Source organism: Ostrinia nubilalis, chromosome Z (genome assembly GCF_963855985.1).
Source record: "Ostrinia nubilalis chromosome Z, ilOstNubi1.1, whole genome shotgun sequence".
NCBI classification, from domain to species: Eukaryota; Metazoa; Arthropoda; class Insecta; order Lepidoptera; family Crambidae; genus Ostrinia; species Ostrinia nubilalis.
The window spans coordinates 6,367,695-6,391,184 of record NC_087119.1 but is presented as its reverse complement, the minus strand read 5'-3'; the positions used below and the strand labels follow the sequence as shown (position 1 = coordinate 6,391,184).

The window sequence follows — 23,490 nt, the reverse complement described above, 5'->3', positions numbered from 1 at the left end:
GATCGGCTATGTATACATGTTACGGTCAAAGCGATAAATGTGAAAATTATGAATAATCGCCGGTTATTATGAATAATTACCGCATGATTTGGTAAATGTGATTAATACGAGGTCATTTATGTGTGCATAAAACTAAATAGGCGGCTTAGGGGTGGCCCAAGGGCCACCCCCGCCGCACCCTAACCTATTTTTCACTTTAAATCAAAACATTTATGTTATAGGCATCATGGAAAAGTAATATTATGCAAGAAACATTCCAAACTCATTATGCCAAATTATATTAATATAATGATATCAAAACGTTCAAAAGTTTGGCTGTACACGAGCACGTACACAAGATGTTGTTCTCTTTTATTAAATTTGTTAGTACTACGGTTGAATTATTAAATAATCACTGTTAAATGTGATTAATTTATCACTTTTACCGCGACTGTCGGTAATTATCCCAACTAATATTATAAATGCGAAAGTAACTCTGTCTGTCTGTCTGTCTGTCTGTTACGCTTTCCCGCTTAAACCTCGCAACCGATTTTGATGAAATTTGGCATAGAGATAGTTTGAGTCCCGGGAAAGAACATAGGATAGTTTTTATCCCGGTTTTTGAAACAGGGACGCGCGCGATAAAGTTTTTCTGTGACAGACAAAATTACACGCGGGCGAAGCCGCGGGCGGAAAGCTATTCATAATAACCGGTTATTATTAATAATTTTCAATTTATCACATTAACCGTAACATACATATAAACACATGGAATCATATGGTGTGTTACAGACACGAGTACCAGGGCTGCATAATGCAGCAGGAGCTACCTCGAAGTCCACACATCTTCCCCAACCCCTCCCTCTAGTCTAGTGCACACAAGCACTGGTTTGCAACGATAGGTGGGTCACTTCGAGTCTCACACCACTTTTCTCCTACCCCTTCCACTAGATCACACACAAGCATTTTTAGTGTATGCAATAGTAGGCGGGGTTGCTTCCAGTGACGTCACAGCAACGAGTTTGTGTCCATAGCACTAGAACAACGTTCTGTTGCCAGGTCGCTCTAAAGCTGCCATGCACGCGCATCCTGTTATGAGAAAGAGCTATTTTTTTCCAAGCTATTTTCTACAACATAACTCTTCTAAATCAGACTTCTTTCAAGTAGTCATATTTTAAATAGTTAGCAGTATTTATTGTTAAATGCCAGATTATAATTATTATTGATTGGTCCACAAAACCACACTCGTTCTCGAGTGGTGACGACCACGAGCCGGAAGACGTAGCGTGGGCAGGCCTCCCAGTACCTACTGGGTCCACCTGGACCGACGATCTGATGAATCGATGAAATCGAATTCGAAATCGATGAAATCTGTGCCTGGAGCGGCGCAGGACCGGTCTTTGTGGAAATCCTTGGGCGAGGCCTTTGTCCAGCAGTGGACGTCTTTCGGCTGAAACGAACGAACGAACGAACCACACTCGTATTATTTTTGTAGAGCTCATTCAGTTTTGGATCAAACAAAGTTGAATGACAAAATAAGTAACAAAAAGTCACCCGACCGCTTAAAGTTATGACATCATTGAGATATAAAAATAGAAGTAATTATAGTCTTATAAATAAACAATAAGGCATACACTACCTTTTGCCTGCGACTTAGGCTATTTTTAGTTGACATTGATCGCATACGTCAAAGTGCTCGTGATCACTACAACGGTTTAAATTCCAGTAATTTTATTTACGATTAATTTCCTAAAGATGGATTTTGAGCTACTTAATTACTTGCCTAAATACTTAGGGTCAGTTTAATCAGTTGCACCACCTAACTTTGACCGTAACTTTAACGATAACCGGTGGTTTTTGTATGGATTTTGACAGATTTTTGACGTTTGTCAAAGTTAAAGTAAGATGGTGCAACCCCGCCTTACAGTATTTAAGCAGTTTGACGCGTTCTTGTAAGAAACTCTTTCTTGAAAAAACTGGTTCACAAATTGCAAACAATTGAGATAGGTAAATAAATCTGAAATTCAAAGCCAAATCCAAAATGTATGCAAAAGTATTCAGGATGAATGATTTTAATAAAATTATGTATATTACCGTAACAAAATAAGTAGGTACACACACAATAATAATTATGTTGTCAATACAATTTGAAGCCACGATAGCCGAATGGTGACGACTCGTAATCCGAGGAACGTGGGTTCGAATCCCACCGCGCTCGACTGTTGTGGTGAGTCCACTAGTAGCACAAGCATAATAATATTTAGCTTAGTACGAGGAGCTAACGAGGCTACAGATTACTAATATTCTTAAAAAGTCAATACTAGGTCGTAAACGTGTCTCATATAAACAGGAAAGTATCATCGTTTGAATGAAATCGTTTGCGGTATAATGGAGCCGCGCACTGTGACGTATCCCCAGCGGTGCAGTATTGATTTGACAAATCTAGACACCCTAGTATCTATAGCTGCGACCACGAGCGAGGGGTTAATAGAGCTCCTCGCGAGCTCTGCGCTCCTGGTAGCCGGGTATCGTAGATTTCAGTTATTGCACCGAATGAATGCAGTCAAATGCGTTTTCTGTATTAAAAACACAGTTTAGCCGTGGTTTAGCGTAAACAAAACAAAATTTCATAACAGAAACTAACATTTAAATTAGTCCAGCTATTATATTAGTGCATTATTTTAGGAATATGCACTTAAAAACCAAATATTTTACCAAAATGCATCTCAAATTTGATACAATTGGAAGATAAAAATGCACTTTAGCGTAAACGAATCGAAGTTTCATGACAGAAACTAACATTGAAATTAACCTAGGCATCACATTGGTGGATTATTTTTGAAATGTTGTGCGTAAAAACCAGGTATTTTAACAAAATGCATCTCAAAACTGCTACCATTGAATATTTCTCGAAGTTTCTATCATTATGATTACGTAGACAATTTAGGTGCTATTTAAGATTTATTTAGATAGTTTTAGTTCAGTTATCTGCTGATCAAAACTCGATTTTAGTATTTTTAGTGTATATTTTTGACGCATACAGTTGATCGTCAATCGTCAAGGTGTCTCGAGTAGATGATACAAGTTGCGTAACGAATTTTCTTCAACATCAAGATGAAGCTTTTATTTGGTTGGACTAATTTTAATTTTATTTATTATACTACTTCATTTTAAATTTAATATTACTTATTTGCACAGCGCTGCAGCGTTCCACGATGTAGGTGTCATACGTCGTGCGTTCTAACGCATTGTGGCGTGTCATCAACGGTGGGTGCAGTCTCAATTGTATGATTCCAGACATCCTTGATGCCATATAGCTGCAATCACGGTGAAATAACTCCTAACAAACTGTGTGCTCCTGGTGATTCGGTAAGTAGTTTTGCAACACTGTATGGACTGTATGCAGTTAATGAAAAATAACCCTTTGCCATAGAAATACCAATGTTTTATGACAGAAACTACATGCATAATGTATCCAGGTGTCATATTAATAAATAATTTGGATATATTTTCCGATAAAATAAAATACCTATATTCGAAAAATATTACTCACAAATTAATTTAGTACGGGCACTAAAATTTATTCGAATAATTCATGATATACTCGTATGTGAGTAGGTACTTTTACGAGTTCAAAATGTATATGCAATCACGTTTGATATGTTGAATAAATAACTCCTCACAAATAGTGTGCTCCTGGTGGTTAGGTACCTTAGTTTTGAAACATTGTATTGACTGTATGCAGTTGTGAATGAAAAATACCCTTTGCCGTATAAATACTAATGTTTTATGACAGAAACTAACATTCAAATGTTACCTAGATATCATATTATGATATCTAGGCAAAAGATTTCAAAACCAGTTATTAAATATTATTTAAAAACTAGTTTTGAAATCTTCATAATTATTGGTACGAAAATTTGTTTGATTTTATCATGATAATTTTAGTAGGTACCTTTATATTCAAAAGTTGTGATGTTTTTGTCACTTGATAGGATATCGTACTTTTTAAGAGCTAAATCCTAAGAAAAGTATCCTAGATTGTTGCTATCTAGCTGCAGACACGTAGGTACGAGATGTTGAAAATAACTCTTCACAAACTGTGTGCTCCTGGTAATTTGGTACGTAGTTTTGCAACAATGTATTGACTGTAATATGCAGTTATGTGCTTATGAATGAAAAATACCCTTTGCGTTGAAATACAAATGTTTTATTTATGACAGAAACTATCATTCAAATGTATCCAGGTATTATATTAATAAATTTGTTTTGAAATATTTTGCGTTCAAATATGATATTTTATAAAAAATATATCTCACAATTTTATTATGTACCTCCTACACAGTTCGATTTCCGCACAGTCCGAACATTTGTGTGGATGAATTGATAAATGTATGTACAATTTACAAAAAGTATGTTTAATGCGTTGTTTAGTACCCATAATACAAGCTTTAAATTCATATTATTTCATTTTACATTCGCATCTCCATATTTTTCAATTTCAAACGTGTATCTCGCGCTGTGATGTGCCATTAACTATGCAGTAGCTATTGTACAAATCTAGACTCCCTTGGTATCTAGCTGAAACCGAGTGCGTTACTAAAACATCTCCTCGCGAGTCCTGTGCTCCTGGTAGATTGGTATCGTAGTTTCAATATATTTGCATCCTCTGCGTGAGGTCAAATGCATTTTCTGCATAAAAATACACTTTAGCGTAAACAAATAATAGTTTCATGACTAAAACTATCATTAAAATTAATCTACACATCATACGAGTATGAGTACATTCGTTTTGAAATATGTTTGGTTAAAACAAGTTAATTCAACAAAGTGTATCTATTAGCTAGCTACTCGATGTTTTTGGTGGCAATTAATGGTAGAAAAAATTGTTTTAGCATATTTTAATAATAATAGAACATTATGTCCAATCTTGCTTGAGTTAAAGATATTTTAGGCTGAGTTGCACCACCTTATTTTAACCGTGACTGTAACCATAACCGTTGTTTTTTGTATGGAGTTTGACAGACCTTTGACGTTTGTTAAAGTTAAAGTAAGATGGTGCAAATAACAATAGGAATGTAAAGAAACGGCAAAAGGACTAGTTTGTACTTCAGTAGCAAAATGAATCCGTAAAAATCACGCGAATATAATGAACGAACGGCCACCCCAACCCACCCCACCGGGTGGCGATTTCGGTATATTGTAGCGAAACACCTCTACCGTACTCTGGATGCCTGGTACCTCCAACTATTTGCTTTTCCGTATAATAAATGTATTTATATGGAAAAACTATCTAAACGAAGCATATTTATTTACATAAATACTTTTATATGCTTCAAGAAATTGTTGGTCTTCATAAAGAACAAAATTCCTTAACTAAGCTCGCTAAATAAAATATGAACTCATAAATAAAAAATAGTTGACTTATTTATCATTATACCATACAATGATTTTAATACATATAAGCTTGTGTAACATTTCGATATTCGTTAATATTATTGTAGTCAATGCTACGTTCATTGTCTCTAATCTACAATTTCAACCTAAAGTCATTCAGGAGCTAATAATGCCACAGACTGACAAGACAAATTATTACTTTTAGCGAATAATAACGCGAAAACTGTTTTCGCGTAAATGTGTTTCGCACTAGTGTCTTTCGCGCTTATGTCTTTTCGCGCAAACGTCCATGCGCGCAAATGTCTTTCGCGTTAGTGTCTTTCGTGCAAATGTCTTTTGCGCTAGTGTCTTTACGCGCAAGTGTCTATGCGCGTAAATGGCTTTTCGCGCTTGTGTCTTCGCGTTAATGTCGATACGTTTCAGCTTGCTAATCACTTGAGCTATATCGTTAAAAGTTGAAAATCTGTAAACTATTGAATTAGTTGCGTCGGTACCAAACTGAGAGCAGCGTATAAATATAAAACAAACACAATATATATTTGAGAAGGAGCTTTGACGCAGTGGCTGAAGGTAAGTTAAGTATAACTATCTATTTATTTCATCCAGTCTATTCCCACAGCCTTTGATTTAGTAGAGTCTAAAAGTCTACCTATTGATGTGCCCGCGACTTCGTACGCGTTAAAATATGTAGTTTGAATAATATTTCCTGTTTTTGCACTATTTTTCTTTACTGCTTCTTCCCTATTGGCTGTAGAGTAATGTTTATAGCCTAAGGCCTTTCTCGATAAATGGGCACAAAAATCATTTCTCAAATCGGACCAGTAGTTCCTGAGATTAGCACGTTCAAACAAACAAAGTCTTCAGCATTCAATATTGGTATAGATTCAAGCCCCAGACGTTGAAAAACAATACTAATAAATAACAACGCCATCTCTTTAGATGTTTAGAAATCACGGCTGTTCGAGTCACAATAACATGGAACCTGACAATAACCTTTATAAATGCTTTATTAAAGGTGTGCTCGTATCAAAAACCTGTTTCATTGATCGTCGACGAGATGGAGCTAGTTTTGGTTTAAAGTTAATACCTAGAGTATGACCTAGATGGGTATAGACTGACGGACACATGGTGGAACTTTGGGATCTTTGTTGTGGAACCCTAAAAATAACATTAGTGAAGTGTGTAAAAGACTCCAATAGTAGTTTTGGTTAGGCCTATGTTCAGCAGTGTAAGCGATGAGTGTAAATATGAATAGATTCGCATTGGATAACTTATGAGTTATTTTTATTTTTTACTATTCATTTAGAGCATTTTTTGGGTTTTCTTTGTATTACAGCAGTTTAAGCTGAAGCGATTATATTCTTTGGCAATTTATCAACGTGGAAAGATCATAGCATGCACGCTGCAAGCAAAGATGATTTCTTTGCTCTTATTGAACAATCAGCATCAAATAGTTCGCGACTCACAATGTGGCCAAAAAGTTGACAACACCACTTTTATTTTTGACATGACATTGACAGATATGTCAAAATCCACCAATCACGCAGCATTTGGACCTCGCGTCTACGTATTGCCATCTGGCGGATTTTTCAATCGCGAAAACCCTCATTGTAACAAACGCCCGTATTGACAAACGATGCTTGCTTAAGTGAAGCAGCAAATCGAACGCACAGCGTTGAATAGAGCTCTGTGATTGGCTCGTATGTGTCACCCTGTGCGTTCACGCACACTGTGACACCTTATAGTAATGTTTGTGAATACGGGCGGTAGACGTGTTGCAAGCTTTTTAGCTACATTGGATGCCACGGATTATTTGACGCTGACTGTATGCTAGTGACGTTTGATGTCACATTGATATTATTTACTGACGGCAGCATATCTAGGTAAAAACTGTGCCATCTAATACAGTTGTAGTATGGGCGAGATTTCTACAAAAATGGGTAGTCTATAATCATCTGAGGGTGGATTCGACCAAACAAGAGTAAATATTAATCTCAGAATGAATCGTCAGTTTTGACATATTTCCAGGAGTCAATCTCGGATAAAAGTTTGGTCGAATCGGGCCTTAATATATTGATTTGCTGAATTTGTTCGGAATCAGGGACATGAACTTTTTTCTCATCAATGGATCTATCTTTTCCATTTTTATTAGGTTTGCAAAACTGGTTTTACAATGTTTTACTGGTTTAAAAAAAAGTTAGGACACTTTTAAAATACGCTTAATTGTTATTAATTGTGTAAAACTTTCTTGATGCAAACATCGCATGTAATAATTTAAACAATGCAATGCTATAACGTAACAGAAAATGTTAGGATTTTCATTGATTTTCCATATCGAAATACGCAAAATAAGAGCGATAGAAATACGAAAAGAGCATAATTAAAAAGCAGTCAGATGCAGTCCCGCTGGAACGAACGGGTGTAACATTGAATGAACGTTTGCAAACGTCAGTCCCTTTCTTTGCATGTACTCGTACTACGTCCATTTACCATCGTTCAATTGACCGGGTGCAGAACTGCAGATGCGAAGGAGAGCTGTTTGCATCCCATTCGCGCTCGTGAAATGCACCCCGCTTTCTCCAAGCAACCTCCTGCAATTTCATGCTCTCCTGGTACTAAAGAATACAGTTGGAGGTTATGTTGACCACTCCGGAGGTCTTTTCAGCTGACCTTAGTGATACATCCTTATTTCAAACCCTTGTAGTTCTTCGAAATGCAAACCTAAAAGCTTTTTCTTAGAAAGAATGGGTACTTTTCTTAGCAAGTACGATAAGAAATATTTTAAGAGTAAATTATTTAAAAATGAACCTTGAAAATAAGTGAAAATTGGATTCAGCCATCGTCTTTTCATTTGGTAGTGCTTTTTACTTTAAGAACAATGGTAAAATTACATTTTCTTTTGAAATCAATATCATACGTTGTTCTAATGTGTTTATTTATTATTAACCAATGTCGTGGCCACGGTCGCCACGTGTATCTTGGTAACAGATACTCGATCAATGTTGTTGAAATGCTAGGTAAAGCACACGAACCAATGTTAACAAAATATTAAAGGGTTCACGAGTCACAAATTCAGTTTCAAGCGAGGTAGTAATGTTCTTGGGAAAACCACCTAGAGGGCGCTATTTACCAGCAAGCGCTATATTTTTATTGATGTTTCTGATTCCATAACTTGTTGTGTTTGTGTCTAGTGTGCACGAGTTCATAACGAAATGTTATTGATACTGATAGTTAGTGATTTCCACCAATATTCTCCCTGTAAAAGTATACATTCATTCAATGTATAAAAGGATCTAAGCCACTGTACAGGTGAAAATGGAAATCTTACATATAGCTTTCCCGAGTTTAAAATATAACACTTTCTCAATAAGTCCTTTAAAACAAACCGTTAGGAACACTGAAAAAAATGTTTCTTTGCCAAAATAATGGTGTTACTAATACCGTATTACTTACTATTATCCTGTGCTAATACTTACTGAATGAAATATCACTTATAACAGCTTTGGTTGTTATGTGTTTGCCTGTGATATCGAAAGCGATAAATCAACGTCAAGGGCCTCACGCGATGCCATTGGACGGTCCCTTATCTCTGGCATAGTATATCGGCCGGGCAGGCCCACCATTTTGTATGTTGGCGGGATTGGCTACAGGCCTGCAGTCGTACCGCCCTCCAACTTTCGGCTGCCATTTCCGGAGGGCGAGATACTATCAACAAGTGGCATATAATTTAACAAGTTTACTTTCGCCTGCATTCACAACCATTACTGCATAGTAGTAAAAGACGCACGGAGTGACACACGAACCAATCACAAAGCTCTATTCAAAGCTGTGCGTTTAATTTCCTGCTTCACTTAAGCATGCACCGTTTGTGATTACGGGCGCTTATATCAAAAGTCAAGAAAACGAGTCGTTAATTCACGAGTCACCAGTTGCCGTCTCACTCTGTTATGAACTGTTTTTTCTTTCTTGAAAATAAATGCTTCGGGAAACATTTAGGCTGGGTTGCACCACCTTACTTTATCTTTGACAAACGTCAAAAATCTATCTACAAAACACCGGATAAGCTACGTTCAAAGTTAGGTGGTTATTTCAGTTCGAAAACGCTGAACTAGCAGTTTTTAAGATCTTTGATTACTTAGCCGGTAGCTTGGTAAATAATAACTAAACGAGCGAATTTACGCCCGTATTCACAAACATTACTTTGAGGTCTCACAGTGCGCGCGGACGCGCAGGGTGACACATGAACCAATCACAGAGCTCTATCCAACGCTGTGCGTTCGATTTGCCGCTTCACTTAAGCAAGCAGCATACGGGCGTTAGTTTCTTCTTCAAAGTTGACATGACCATTTGTGGTGGGTGACAAACATAATATTCATATTTTCCAAAATGAAATTATGATATGAAAGGAGGTAACGTACAATTAATATCAGTTAATAGAACTTCTTATTTTTCAGATCAGACAAAGAGGAAGAAGAACCATAAAACTACTAAAAAATGTTAAATCTGCAATTAGTGAAATTGGTGAGACATCCAAGGTGCAAATAAAAAAGAAACTGAGGTTACATTCAGAGAAAATTGAGCTTTATCCTTTGTTCCGACGGAAGCTTTGCAAACTTTGAAGTAGCAAACTAGTTGGTCAATATACACTCGACAGCAAATAAATCGCACCACCCGCGACAAGCATTTTCAAACGTATGCATCCCTACTTCCCACCAATATTGGCACCATTTAAAAGCCTAGTTCTAAACTTCATTTTATTAAAGGAAAGGTTTTTACCCCAAAAATGTGTCTTTACAAGGATCCAGAGTCACTTCTTCAAAAAATAGGTAATTAAGCTATAGCCATTTTTTATGACTATAAAACTGTTAAGTTGGGATTAATCGCTATCCATCTGTTAAAGAGGACACGTGTGATCATTATTTGGTTTTATAACCATAAAATTTGGTCTAATTGATCCCAGAGGTGAGCCCAAAGTGAGGTCTTTTTTCAAGTCACATTTATGGTATATGTTAATCATTTATTAAGAAATTAAATGTGTTTTTCTTTAAGGATATTTATTGGGCTTTCAAATAACACCAATATTGTTGGGGCACCATTATTGTGTCAAAAGAAAATCTTTAAAGTTCGCGTCGCGGGTGGTGCGATTTATTTGCTGTCGAGTGTATGTAGGTCAACGTAGGTCAACTACTAGTCCCACAAGTAGTGGCATAGCTCTAGTTAGTTGCAACTAGTTTCGAAGCGCGAGTACCAGGCAGCCATAGAGTTCGAAGAGGTTTAACTAGGTACCGTGACGTCGCGTAACCTTATACCTTTGTGTGCCCTCTGCACTCGTCCAATGCACACATTGGCAAACGCAGGCCGCACGTACTCCAATATTTACTTTATTGCATCCATGATTGCATGATTTCAGTGCATTTACGCCCGTATTCACAAACGATGCTTGCTTAAGTGAAGCAGCAAATCGAACGAACAGCGTTGAATAGAGCTCTGTAATTCGTTCGTGTGTCACCCTGTGAGTCCACGCGCACTGTGAGACCTCATAGTAATGTTTGTGAATACGGGCGTGTGTCTCCACTGCAGAAGCACGACCCTCTCTAATTTACCAGAGGCTCCATTTGCCTCTTCCATTTGGACAGACAGGTTGGCTAATTTAACAATACAAATCCTATCATAAATGTGAAATATTGTGAGCATGGGATGGATGCCACACATGCCAGCTGCGCTGGTGAGATAAGCTGCACTTTTCATTAACATAAGACCATATTTTATTATACCACTCTACGTGTATCTCGGTAAATAAATAAGCTTTGAATCTTTGATGGAAATTGGTATACAGATAGACCCATGGAAAGCATAGGATAGTTTTTCTCACGGTTTTTGGAAGGGGGAAAAGCGCGCGTAAAATACTCTCTGTGGACGAAGGCTCACTCGGCGAAAAGCCGCGGGCAGACGCTTGTAAATAACTAAACGTAAATAATGTTAAACGGTTCATGAAGAGGTGGTAGGGCAAGCTATATTTGGGACGTGTAGGGCCTATGTAATCAATAAACTATTTTATATCATTTTATCAATAAAATTAAGTGGATGTACAAAAATGCTGAGCTATTTTGTAGCGAATGGTAATTTTTTAAGAACTTCTTAAATATAATTTGGTAAGTTGTTATTAATTACCCACATTGAATATACAGTAGCACTCGCATTGAATAATGTATCTAAAAACATTTTAGCTTCATAATCTGCAACGAGAATACGAACTCGCATTTCCATTCCCATTCCACGTGTGTGAATACATGAATAAGTCCACTTCGCCTCTGAATAACTGAACGCGTTAACAGCGTTCAGTTTACTCCTGTGAAATCATGCGCGCCTGGTACAATCGGTCCGCTTTTCATTCATGAATCTGGCGATCGGGGCACTCTAGCGGACTGACACAGGTCCTGCTCAGAGAAGGCACAAAAGCCGACTGAATTTGATTTATGTACGGTATCATCAGGGTTCCCAACATCAATAGGCTAAAATTCCCAAACGCGATGTCAAATTCCCCAAAGGGGAAAGAAAAAATGTCAAGCCTGAGTAAAATAATGTTTCATTTTCCCGCATATCTAAAATAAAGTAATCCGCCGAGTCGGGGGCCCCGTTCAACCACAGGGAACAACAAAATCTGACGAATGTCGCCATATGACAAGTCAATCAAAACATCAATCAGGACTAGCAAAAATTTGATGTTTTTCACGTTTTTCTTTACACCTAAAATCTCTTGCATTTCCCAAATTGAAGCTCTCCCTGCGCAGTCTCCAATCAGCTTCGCATTCCCCGCAGTTTGGGGAATTTCCCACAGATTGGTAATCCTGGATGTCGTATACCCTTCCCGCTCCGTCATGTAGTTCTGTTTCACAAGTCTTTATACTATAATAGTGAGTAGAATTCTCTAGCAAACAATAAAAATACAATGCCGTGAGAGATGTATCTTTGGCGCTCCTAATACCTCTTCATATTCAATGATGCCCTGGTACAAAAATCGCAATGGTATCGATCTTTTACGGATTTTGTGGACGCTGTATGGGCCGCCAGGAAAAGATGCCTAGAAACTTTTAAAGATTACTGCATAATTATAAATGTGAGCCCCCCGCCGCCGCTGCCTAACGTTTTGTATATTAAAATAGACCTAATTTATACTATTTTGCAGGCAATTTAACGTTATTTTCATTCATAAGTAGGTTGATTTAAGTGGATTCGTGGCATCTTGCGTAAAGATTAAATTCATATTTTCGCCTGAGTTTTTGGTATTTTAACTGACAGAGTGGCTCTTTTGAGTGAAAATTTCAAATTATAACTTTTAGGTGTCTACTCCCACATTACTGACTTCACTATTAATTTATGATGGTTAAATGGGCAAATGTTTTTAATTTGTTTTCCGTATACCAGTTTACCAGTGTACTTTTTAGTGGATAAAAAGCTTCTATAATTAAACTGATCTTACAATTGATTAATATGAGTAAATAAGATAAAGTTTGACACCATTAAAATTTACAATAATTTCTTTGTTTTAAGGTTTATTCAGAAAACTAACTGACATCAAAATGGAATGATCATTGAATCATTTCAGTCTGTGAAAGGAATGAAATTCATTCATCCATTTATTTATTAAATTCTGAACTAATACGAATAAAAGCCTATACTAATGTGGTTATGCCGTAGAATTATTAGTTACTTTTTGAAATATTAGGCTGAGTTGCACCACCTAACTTTGGACCGTAACTTTAACGATAACCGGTGCTTTTTGTATGGAGTTTGACAGATTTTTGACGTTTGTCAAAGCTAAAGTAAGATGGTGCAACCCAGCCTAATTGTTTTTTGGTTAAAACTTATGGCAAAACCTTCTTTCGATGTCATTGTTAAAAGTGAAATACTTTGTCAAATAAAGATGTGAATCTTAATTTGAAATATTTCTATTAAAAAATAACGTTGTTACCTTACAATAAAATTATATCCAGATGAAATATATGTACTCGTACGTACCTGAAATAAAGAAAACATCAAATCAATACATAAACCATTGTGTGTATTCCATTTAAACCTTTACTCCGTAGTGGCTGAATAGGGATGTTTCCTGGGTCAAAAAGCAAGAGTTTTAATTAGTCCGTCAGTTAACTTATCAAAAAATACTCTACACGTATTTTTCACTTTTTCAAACTAATGAAAATTTAAAGAGATAAAGCGCGCCAAAGTTCATAAGAAGAGGCCCGTGACGTCAATGCTTGCATAAAAGTGCCGCACGTTGTGACGTCGTGCGGAACTTCAACGCACCATAACTATGTAATTATTTGTTAGATTGACAAATAAAAATATATGTGTCCAATATTTTTTGATATTAAACATGACGGACTAAAAAAATTTTTTTAGGAAACTAGCCTATTGTTACCAACATATTTTGAACTTTATTGAGATTACATAAGGTTCAAAAACAATGAAAAATATTTTTCTCTATACCAGTTAATAGCGCAGCGTAGGACGTCCACCTACAAGGTGGACCGACGACCTCATAAAGGTAGCGGGAATGCGCTGGTTGCAGGGCGCCACTAAACGGCGCCCTGCAACCAGCGCATTGTGGAAATCGTTGGGGGAGGCCTATGTTCAGTAGCTGTGGACGTCCTATGGCTGAAATGATGATGATGATACCAGGTTAAGTGGCAACAAAAACCAGAAACATAGATGTTACGTTTCAGAGATCAGTAAATTATTTCAATAAGTAATAATGCATATTAATTAAATAAAATAAGTAAAAAAATGCACTAAAACCCAATAGCGGTATATAAATCCACATTTCGTAACTATTACAGTGTAGTAACTAAAAAAAAAAGTTTTGTATAGTTATGACGACTAAAACCAGTGACCCATATAAATGAAAGTCACTGTGCAAAATATCTATTGGCTCTGTGCACGATTACAGCGCCAACTAGCGTCCATAACTTTGTGGGCTCTGTCACATTGACATTTAGGTCGTATATTTGTGAAAAAATATCGAAATGAAAAAATAACAAATATTTTCAACTAATAAATTGTTGTGATACCACGATTTGGGTGGAAAAAAGGTTTTGAAATAATTTTGGTCATTCAAATCAAATGAGGTAAGTCCAAAAAGTGTGTTTAATTTTGATTGTGTCAGGGTTTGTTTACTTTATTTATAGTTGTAGTTTTACAGTAAAACAAAAAGAAAAAGCTACTTTAACGGTTTCATTATATAACAGTAAATATATTTAAATGTTCCTGTATCACTAGTAATAAATTAAATATCGTTTTCAGATCGAAATGAGTATTGTTTTGAAGACCGGGTTTGTGAGTTTTACAATATCAAATTCCAACCACAAACCGTATTTAAAGGAAAGTTGTTGGTATTGGCTGGACAAGTCCGAGATGTAGAAGAATTAAGAACCAAACAAGGGCAGAGTTCAATAATTCACGCTCTCATCATAAGGCAAACATCTGTGCACAACTACTGTGACTCATTTTTGTACTACCACGTTGTATAGTCTAGTTATTTCCAAATTGTAAACGGCTATTAAACCAGCCCTATCGAAAAACAGTCCACTCTTTTATTTAAGTTCCCAGTAGGACCCTATTCATGCGATTAATTAATGATATTAAAATGTATTATGTAGAATCGCTTTGCCATTGACAGATACATCTGATGACAGAGCTTACATTATTTCTACTTTTGACCACCATGAGCGCTGCGATCGATTATGTTACCCCCACCTAGTACTTCGCACCCAGCGAATACTGGAGGTGCATTTTGCAAAGCATGCACCAGGAGCAAATAATACACAAGGAGGTTAGGTCGCAATTGTACCGCGGTACTTAGTAGCGCGTTTAGCGCAGACTTGATGAATGGACTTCCGACTATTCGGACCCTATCGATAAATTGCAAGGGTGGAATAAACTAGGGATGTTAAGGATATATAGTTTCGGTTATTGATACGGTTACGGATATTGGAATAATATTATACCGATTTTGGTTACGCTTACGGATATTTTTTTATTTCGGATATCCGAAAGTTTCGGTTACGGTTACGGATATCTGTGCTAAGTATAGAATGCAATAGTGTAGATTCCAATAGTTGTCCAACACAGTTCATGCCTTACGAATAGAATGGGTACAGAAGAAATTTCTTTGGCATCTGTCACCTTCTTTTGATCTCACAAAAAAGCTTTTATCTTATGGGAAAAACTCACGTACCTACTTTAAAATGAAATCATTAAGTCAGCGTAGGGACTTGCTTGACTCTGCCTACATCCGAAACTATCTGAAACCTTTGAATCGGTTATGGTTACGGATATTTTTAAATTACGGATATCCGAAAGTTTCGGTTACGGTTACGGATATCCATAACATCCCTGGAATAAACCCACCCTTCATCGAAAGTTTTTGCTACTCTCTGACAACCTATGCTCTCCTGGTAACATGTTCTAAAAATAACTCGTGTGCTTTGATGTTCAAAACGGAGGGGAACTTTAATTGCCTCTAATTTGATATAGTCCAGTCAATAAAGCATTATAGATGGAAAACTGTAGAACACAATTTCTGACTTCAGGACTTTAGTTAGGAGGTGAACATAGCAAAAGTCCCCGCCCTTAGACGTCAATACCTAAATAACCGTTTGAGGTATATTTATGAAATTTAAAGCTGATGTACATCTTGCAAGTCTCAATACATGAGCCAAATTTGAAGTGTTAATGCACAGTAGTTTTTGAATGATGAGGAGTCAAAAGTGGGTCTAATTGGTTCGTCTAAATATACGCACGGTGCAGTCCCCTCCATGGAACTAGGCTTAACATGCTCCCGCATGTCTATAGTGTTTGCTCAATGTTGATTTAGTCGATTTTCTTCTGAAAGGAACATGTAAGACAACAATAAAATTTCCAATTTTACAGACCTTCTAGAGCAGATGCCGCAAAAACTATACAAGATATAGAAAAACTTGACGGTCTCACCTGTAGCAAACTGAATAAGCTTTTTTTGGTTCATAGTAGTCATGTCACTAGGACGCATAGTTTCCGAGGATTAAGCGAAAAACCGAAAAGTGGTACCTTTAAACCCCCCTCTCCCCGCCGGCTCAAGGGCTAAGGGCGGGGACTTTTGCTATGTTCACCTCCTAACTAGGCTAAATAAAGTCCCGAGGTCAGAAATTGTGTTCCACGGATTTCTCTCTACACCGTCGTTAAGGCATTCATTGACTGGACTAATAGGCACAATTGGAGCTACGAGTGTTATACGAGTAAGAATATTTCACACAAAATGACAAAAATATTTGAAACTGATTTGTCAGAAATGTTTGTGTATCAAAAACAAGAAATTGGCATTATTATTGTTAGCTAAGTCAATAATGACACTTTATTTAGACTACACACAATTTTTCTTAAAATATTTATTATTTGAAACTTCATTAAAACAATACATTTTGACTACGAAATTTATAAGACGTGGTTTGTAACAGTTTAGTTCTTTTAAGCTCTTATTAGTGGGATGTCCACCCGCAAGGTGGACCGACGACTTCATAAAGGTAGCAGGAAGGCGCTGGATGCAGGCTGCTACCAACCGGGTGACATAGAAATTATTGGGGTAGGCCTATGTTCAGCAGTGGACGTCCTGTGGCTGAAATGATGATGATGATGTAGAAGCTTATTAAGCGTTAACAATATTAATGGTAGGTATTGTTTAAGAGCGTTTACGCCGTTTGGCGCAAAAACAGTACTTTTTCAACTCGTTACAATCATTAACCAGTAATACTACAAATATGTTATAGGCATAAATAGTTAGGCAATTTTGTCGTCTAAATAGTTAATTGAGAAAATATTGCGATTAGTTTAGTATTTAAGAATTCTATCAAGATAAGTCCACACAGGTTTTGTAAATTTCCACTTTAGCGTCAGTTTACAAGCTGAAATTTTTATAAAAATACTGTGAAAACGATTTAACAAACATTTATATCCTATAGCATAGATCCTTGGGCAAATAGTTATCTGAGAAAATTTTTAGATTTAAGCATTTTACAATAAGAAATCACAAATTAAAAGAACGTGAAATACCCAAAAATCAAAGTGATTTTTTCACCAATATTCTTCCTTTATTCAACATAAAAATAGCTTAATATAATAAAACAACATCTTCTTTAAAATATTTACTTTGAAACGATATTTAATTCATTGTTATTGTTTTGCTATAAACATTTGAAAACTATTAAAAAACGCCGCGCGCGAATCATTTCCAATGATGCCCCTTGAAACGCCGCGCTTCGCGTAAACGCTCTTAATCGTAAATGAATCTGTAAAATTAATTAGCTACTGAATAATTAATACCGTAGACGCACTGAATACCGTAGCATTATCGTAGCAAATCGTAGATTTTTCGTAGCGCGCGGCGCGCCGTAGTATGAGTAGTCGACAGACAATATTTATGTATTTCAGGCTGTAGTTTATATTTAAATTTACTTTTATTTAGAAAACGAATTAATTTTATATCGAAACATATTATTATTGGCGCTACTAATCTAACTTAGTATATTTAATAGAATAAAATTAACTTCAATCTTTTAAAATGTGCATTTATCTTCTTTTAAAATGTGCATTTATCTTCTTTCTCGAGCTCCTCGTGTTTTATTAGAAATCAGCTTAAAAAACATTTTTAAATTCTGAAAATCTCAAAAGTATGATAAAAATACAAGTTAAATCTTGCCAAAATTAGGACGATTTGTGCTACTACTTTCCACAACAGTCATAAAATATCCTAGTTGCTTCGCTAGTAGCGTGAACTGTAGCTCGGTAGCGTGGGCTACATTTCACGCTACTAGCGCACGCATCTTCAGCGCTAAAAGCAACGTTGCGTGCGCTATTCACTGTATCAGATACCAGGCGCCCATAACGGACAAGGAGATCGCTGCACTCACGCAGTCGTGATGAAAGCAATATAAATAATACTTATAGGACACTGGAAAATGCCTGAATCAATACTGTTGTCTAGACTCTGAACACGCGCTAACTACGTGGGGACGACAGAGACGGCTAATGCAACTTTGACCGTCCCTACCCGTTGCAGTAACCACATCGATTATGCATGTGTGTGGGTGTCGCCTCCCCTCAGAAGGGATGACATGAGAGCTCCTAAAGGATCATGTTATCCTGGTAATCCCGAGATAAAAATAGCCACGCCATGCCAAGCCAACGATTAATTGATTCGTGAGCATGGTGCATGGAGCATTATTTGCTTAGATTGTTACTGAACATTTTCCTGGGAAAAGTAAACTATTTAATGTGAGTTACGTTTTCCGCTGCGTTAATTTAATAAAAAACAACAATAAATTATATGCACGACAGTGCCGCCACCTAGCATATGCAACTGCAAGCCCACGTCTTTGTGTCTTTGGAAAAATACAATATTTATACTGGTTATTTGTCATCATTTTTATAGTTAAAATAGCAGACAGGAACAAATTAAAATAAGTAATGTAAAAAAAAAGGTCACAACATTGCTTAATGTGCCGAATTGTTGATACTTTCTGCCACCACATGCGCTGATCGCTTTTCCTTTCCCTTTCACTTTGTACAAAACCTATAATTTATATTAAGTCTACGCCGGTCAAGTTAAATTGCAAATGAAATTATTGCCAAAAATGCAAGTAATATTATGAATCTCAAAAAAATATACAAATCAAATATGTAAGAGAAACAAAATCATAAATTTTGAGAATTTGTCCAATTTGTAAGTTATAATAATTCGTGCTTTTGTGCTCATGTGGCAAACCATAATTTGAGCGTAATAAAGTTGATACTTTTTTCAAATGTGTTATATTTATATCGACTTTGTACAGTAGTATAATGTTTGATTATCTACCTTTAATTTTACGGAAAGCACAGCTGAACGAAATTAAGTTTTGCATATAATATACCTAATGTGTGAAGCGAAATGATTTTCTTGCAAAATTTTATTTTTTACTTGCAACCTAATAGAATATTAAAAATATTTGTAAATAACTTAGATGAAACGTGTTACTAACTACCCACTTTTAATTTGACACAATTACCTTTATCGAGGATATGCTTTAAACTATACTTAGGTTTATAAAAGTAGTAAAAAAAAGTCTCACTTGTTGTGACGGTTACAAAATATTCTGACTGATGGCAAAATACGACGCGCGACTTCAGAAATCAGCCATTTTATGAATGAAAATGACATTAAAACCATTGAAATACTGTAAAGATAACTTGGATGTAAACAGAAGAACCAATAGACAAAAATAAAGTGTGCTTTCATTTATAAATACGAAGAAAACACGCTAAGTTTCAAAATAATAATAAGTTCATATACTATACAGTGTGAGTCACGTTAAAGTGTACATATGAAAATAGATGAAACTAGACCTATTTTTATCGACAAAAAAGAGGTCAAAAATTTTTTGAGATTTTTTTTTAATTTTTTATAGAATTTTTTTTCTTCCAATTACATGTTGTAAAGAAAACGTAATAACTTTTAAAATAAGCGGTATATCCTGATAAAATAAAAACAGTAATAATTCAAAATAACAGGCAATATTAAAATAATACATAAAATACACAAAAAATGCCAACAAATAATAAAAAATGATACTTTTTGAAAAAAATCTGCTTAAAAATTCGTGTTTTTTTGGTTATTTGATAAATTTCTCCAAAAAATGCCCCTATAACGGGTGGTTTTTATTACTTTCTATTATTCTCTATCGTATTATCTTTGTAAAACCAAAAATTGCATGTCTCTATCCCTATCACAACATTTGCTATGATCGTTTGAACAAAGGCCTGCCACAACATTATTCTCCGCTACAGGTAAAGACAATTTTAATTTTAACTAAAATGCTTATTTTACTTCGAAATCTTTTGTTTTTATTTGAAATCTAACTTGTCTTTATCAAAATTACAAATCTAGAGCCATTTTCAGTTTTGTTGTTAACGAAGCGTTGAATGGCGCGCCCGGAGAGGCTTAGTTCAAACGATCATTGCAAACGTTATGATAGGGATAGAGACATGCGATTTTTGGTTTTACGAAGGTAATACGATAGAGAATATTACAAAGTAATAAAAACTACCGGTTATAGGGGCATTTTTTGGAGAAATTTATCAAATAACCAAAAAAACACGAATTTTTAAGCAGATTTTTTTCAAAAAGTATCATTTTTAATTATTTGTTGGCCTTTTTTGTGTATTTTATCTATTTTTTTAGTATCGCCTGTTATTTAGCATTATAACTGTTTTTTATTTTATCAGGATATACCGCTTAGTTTAAAAGTTATTACGTTTTCTTTACAATAAGTAATTGGAAGAAAAAAAATTCTATAAAAAATTTAAGAAAATTCTCAAAAAATTTTTGACCTCTTTTTTGTCGATAAAAATAGGTTTAGTTTCATCTATTTTCATATGTACACTTTAACGTGACTCACACTGTATATGTGTCTCTGTCAAGGAAATTTATTTGATTTATGAATTAAAACATTATCAACATCACTAGAATGCCATGTACTAACTTTAGTCTTATACAAATCAAAAATACCATAAACAAAATCCTACGAGAATATTACTTAATATTTTGTAAATAATATTATTTCTGAGTCAAAATGTTGCAACGTGTCCGCGCCTTCGTTCGTGGCGTATTAAATATCAAAAAATAACTAAATCAGTCAATTTATGAATGAAAACAGAATGGAAATTCCGTCAAATTTTTATTGTATGAAGCCTTAAAACTTTTCATTTACTTTTCATTCATAAATATTTAGAAATCTAGCAAAGTTTCCAAAAAACTTTTGATGTGCTGATTTTAAGGAAATGATTTATTTATGAATGAAAACAGTATCAAAATCACTGAAATATTTTATAATATAAGACTATATAGGCAGAGAAATCAGTAGAAAAAATTGCGGGGTTGAATTTATTTTCAAACAAGGAAAAATCTTGCAAAGATTCTCATCCGTTCTGTGATTTGCCTCTGTTAGTTTCGTAGTTTCGTCAAAATCGTCGAAAGATCGATGCGATCTCGTATTTTAGTACCAGGGTCCCATAATATAGGAGGAGGTTAAATCGGAGCGCAAACGTAGTGCATCCCATACGGCGCTCGGAAAAGTACTGAAAATATTATTTACTGAAGCGATGCAAAGACTGAAATCTGTTGAGACAGATATATTTGATAGAGAGGGAAAGGCTGTACGCGGTATAGTAGTGTGCGTGCATACAAGTTGGAATGGGTAGCTTTGATGGTCGATGACGATATCTACGTAACTGTTTCGTATACTCAGGTACGAGTACTTGCAAGTTACTTCAGTAAAAACTTTGTCGGAGTATTTTGATAACTTCAAATCTTTCCTATTTATAATATTTGTGTAGATACCTGTTTTTGCTCGCGGCTCCACATGAATGTCAGTTGTCACGGATGAATAACTATAAGTTTGTATAGATGTTAAAAAAAAAAAATTGATAGTGGTAAAAAATATTCATATTATTATTATTTTAATAACGGAAACGGACATCAATCAATTGATTTGTGGTTCTTTAAAAAATCGCAAAAAATGAAGGGAAAAATATTTTTTTATACTTTAACACCTTCTTTAAAAACACATTAACATAATTGTTTAAAAATTCAAAAAGGAGGCGTAACAACCACTATACGCCTCCTGGGGGGCCCGTGGAGGACTCGAACCTCCAGTCTCCAACAAGTACATGCTGACGCTTTATCCCTTAAGCCAACGGGCCCCACTGGAAAGCGATGAAACTTCCCATAACTTTCAGGACGAGTTGTGTAACATGGTACATTCAGGTAAAGCAATCTCTATCTTGTTACTCTTCAATTAAAATCCCGAATTGATAAAATAGTTAACGCCAGAAACTGATTTATGCATATAACATGATAAACAAGTGTGTGTGTGAGAGAAAGCAGAAAACAGACCCTGATTGACAATAAATGAAAGGGAGAAAGCGAGAGTTGGCGCTTTCCTGTGTGAGTGTCCGGATAGTAAGATAATATCGTTGTCTATGTATTTAGTTTATTGATGTAGTTTCCATCCCTCGTAAGCTTAACAGTGATTTATGTGTTTTATCCCCTTCCTCGCACTACATAGATCCTAGAAATCCAGACGCCGTATCCAGGTGTGCAGTTGTGTGTAGTTGTGTGATTCTGCTCGGTGCAAAACGACGATCTCTTCAGTGCTTATGGCCTCCTGGTACTAATGGTAGAATCTTGATAAAAATTGACAAGAAAAAAAATTTTAGAGGTGCAATTTCTATTGTATCATGCTTTTAAAATATGATGCGTATTGTTTTATTAATATCTTCAGATTTAATAATTAATATAAATAATTAATATGGGGTTTTCGACTATTTCAGTCAAATATAAAAGGATTTGGCTTTACCTAAATAAGAAACTGTTTTATTTAACAAATCTATTTGAGCGCTCCTGCACACGACGCCGCTACCGCGCGCCGTCGCCGCGCGAACACCGCTGCCGCACCGCCGCCGCGCCGCGGGCGAAATTATGCTTTGATGGCGCGATGGGCGGCGCGGCGGCGGCGCGGCGGCGGCGCGGCGGTGGTTTTACTCGGTGCGTATGAACAGTATAGGGGCGCGCGACGGCGCGGCGCGGCGGCGCGGTAGCGGCGTCGTGTGCAGGAGCGCTGAGTGTGGTGTCGTCTCTGGAATAAATCTTCTAAATACAGTTATAAAAAAAACGGAAAAGTTGCTAGTTTTTAAGTTAAAAGAAAAACATAAGACACAATATGTAATTCATTGCCAGGTTGTTTCAACTCACGAAACTACCGCAAACATCTTTTCGCAAGTCGCATTTTAAATAAAATATGAAAAACAAAATGTAAAGAAATCATTGCCATAGCAGTAAGAAGGCAAATATTTTTAGAAAAGCTATGCAAGAAAAATATACTAATTTGGTTCAAGAGACATTGAAGTTTTTGGATTTAAGTACGTTTCATTTACCTACGATCGTTTTTGATAGGTTTTGGAAAACTTAAAAAGATGACATTTGAGACACTTTTTCTACCAACAGAAATTATCAATATGTCAAATTTATTCTGCGGACAAAAATTT

The 23,490-nt window shown here is 35.8% G+C and overlaps 1 protein-coding gene and 1 long non-coding RNA gene across 2 annotated transcripts in view; one reads left to right on the top strand and one right to left on the bottom strand.

Moving 5' to 3' along the window:
* The window catches only part of LOC135087175 (forkhead box protein F1-like), a 284,057-nt gene that overhangs the window by 49,803 nt on the left and 210,764 nt on the right, over positions 1-23,490 (bottom strand). The window lies entirely within an intron of this gene.
* Positions 14,322-14,959, top strand: LOC135086674 (uncharacterized). The gene is made up of 2 exons (XR_010260564.1): positions 14,322-14,504; positions 14,680-14,959. It is a non-coding gene; the product is annotated as an uncharacterized LOC135086674 (long non-coding RNA).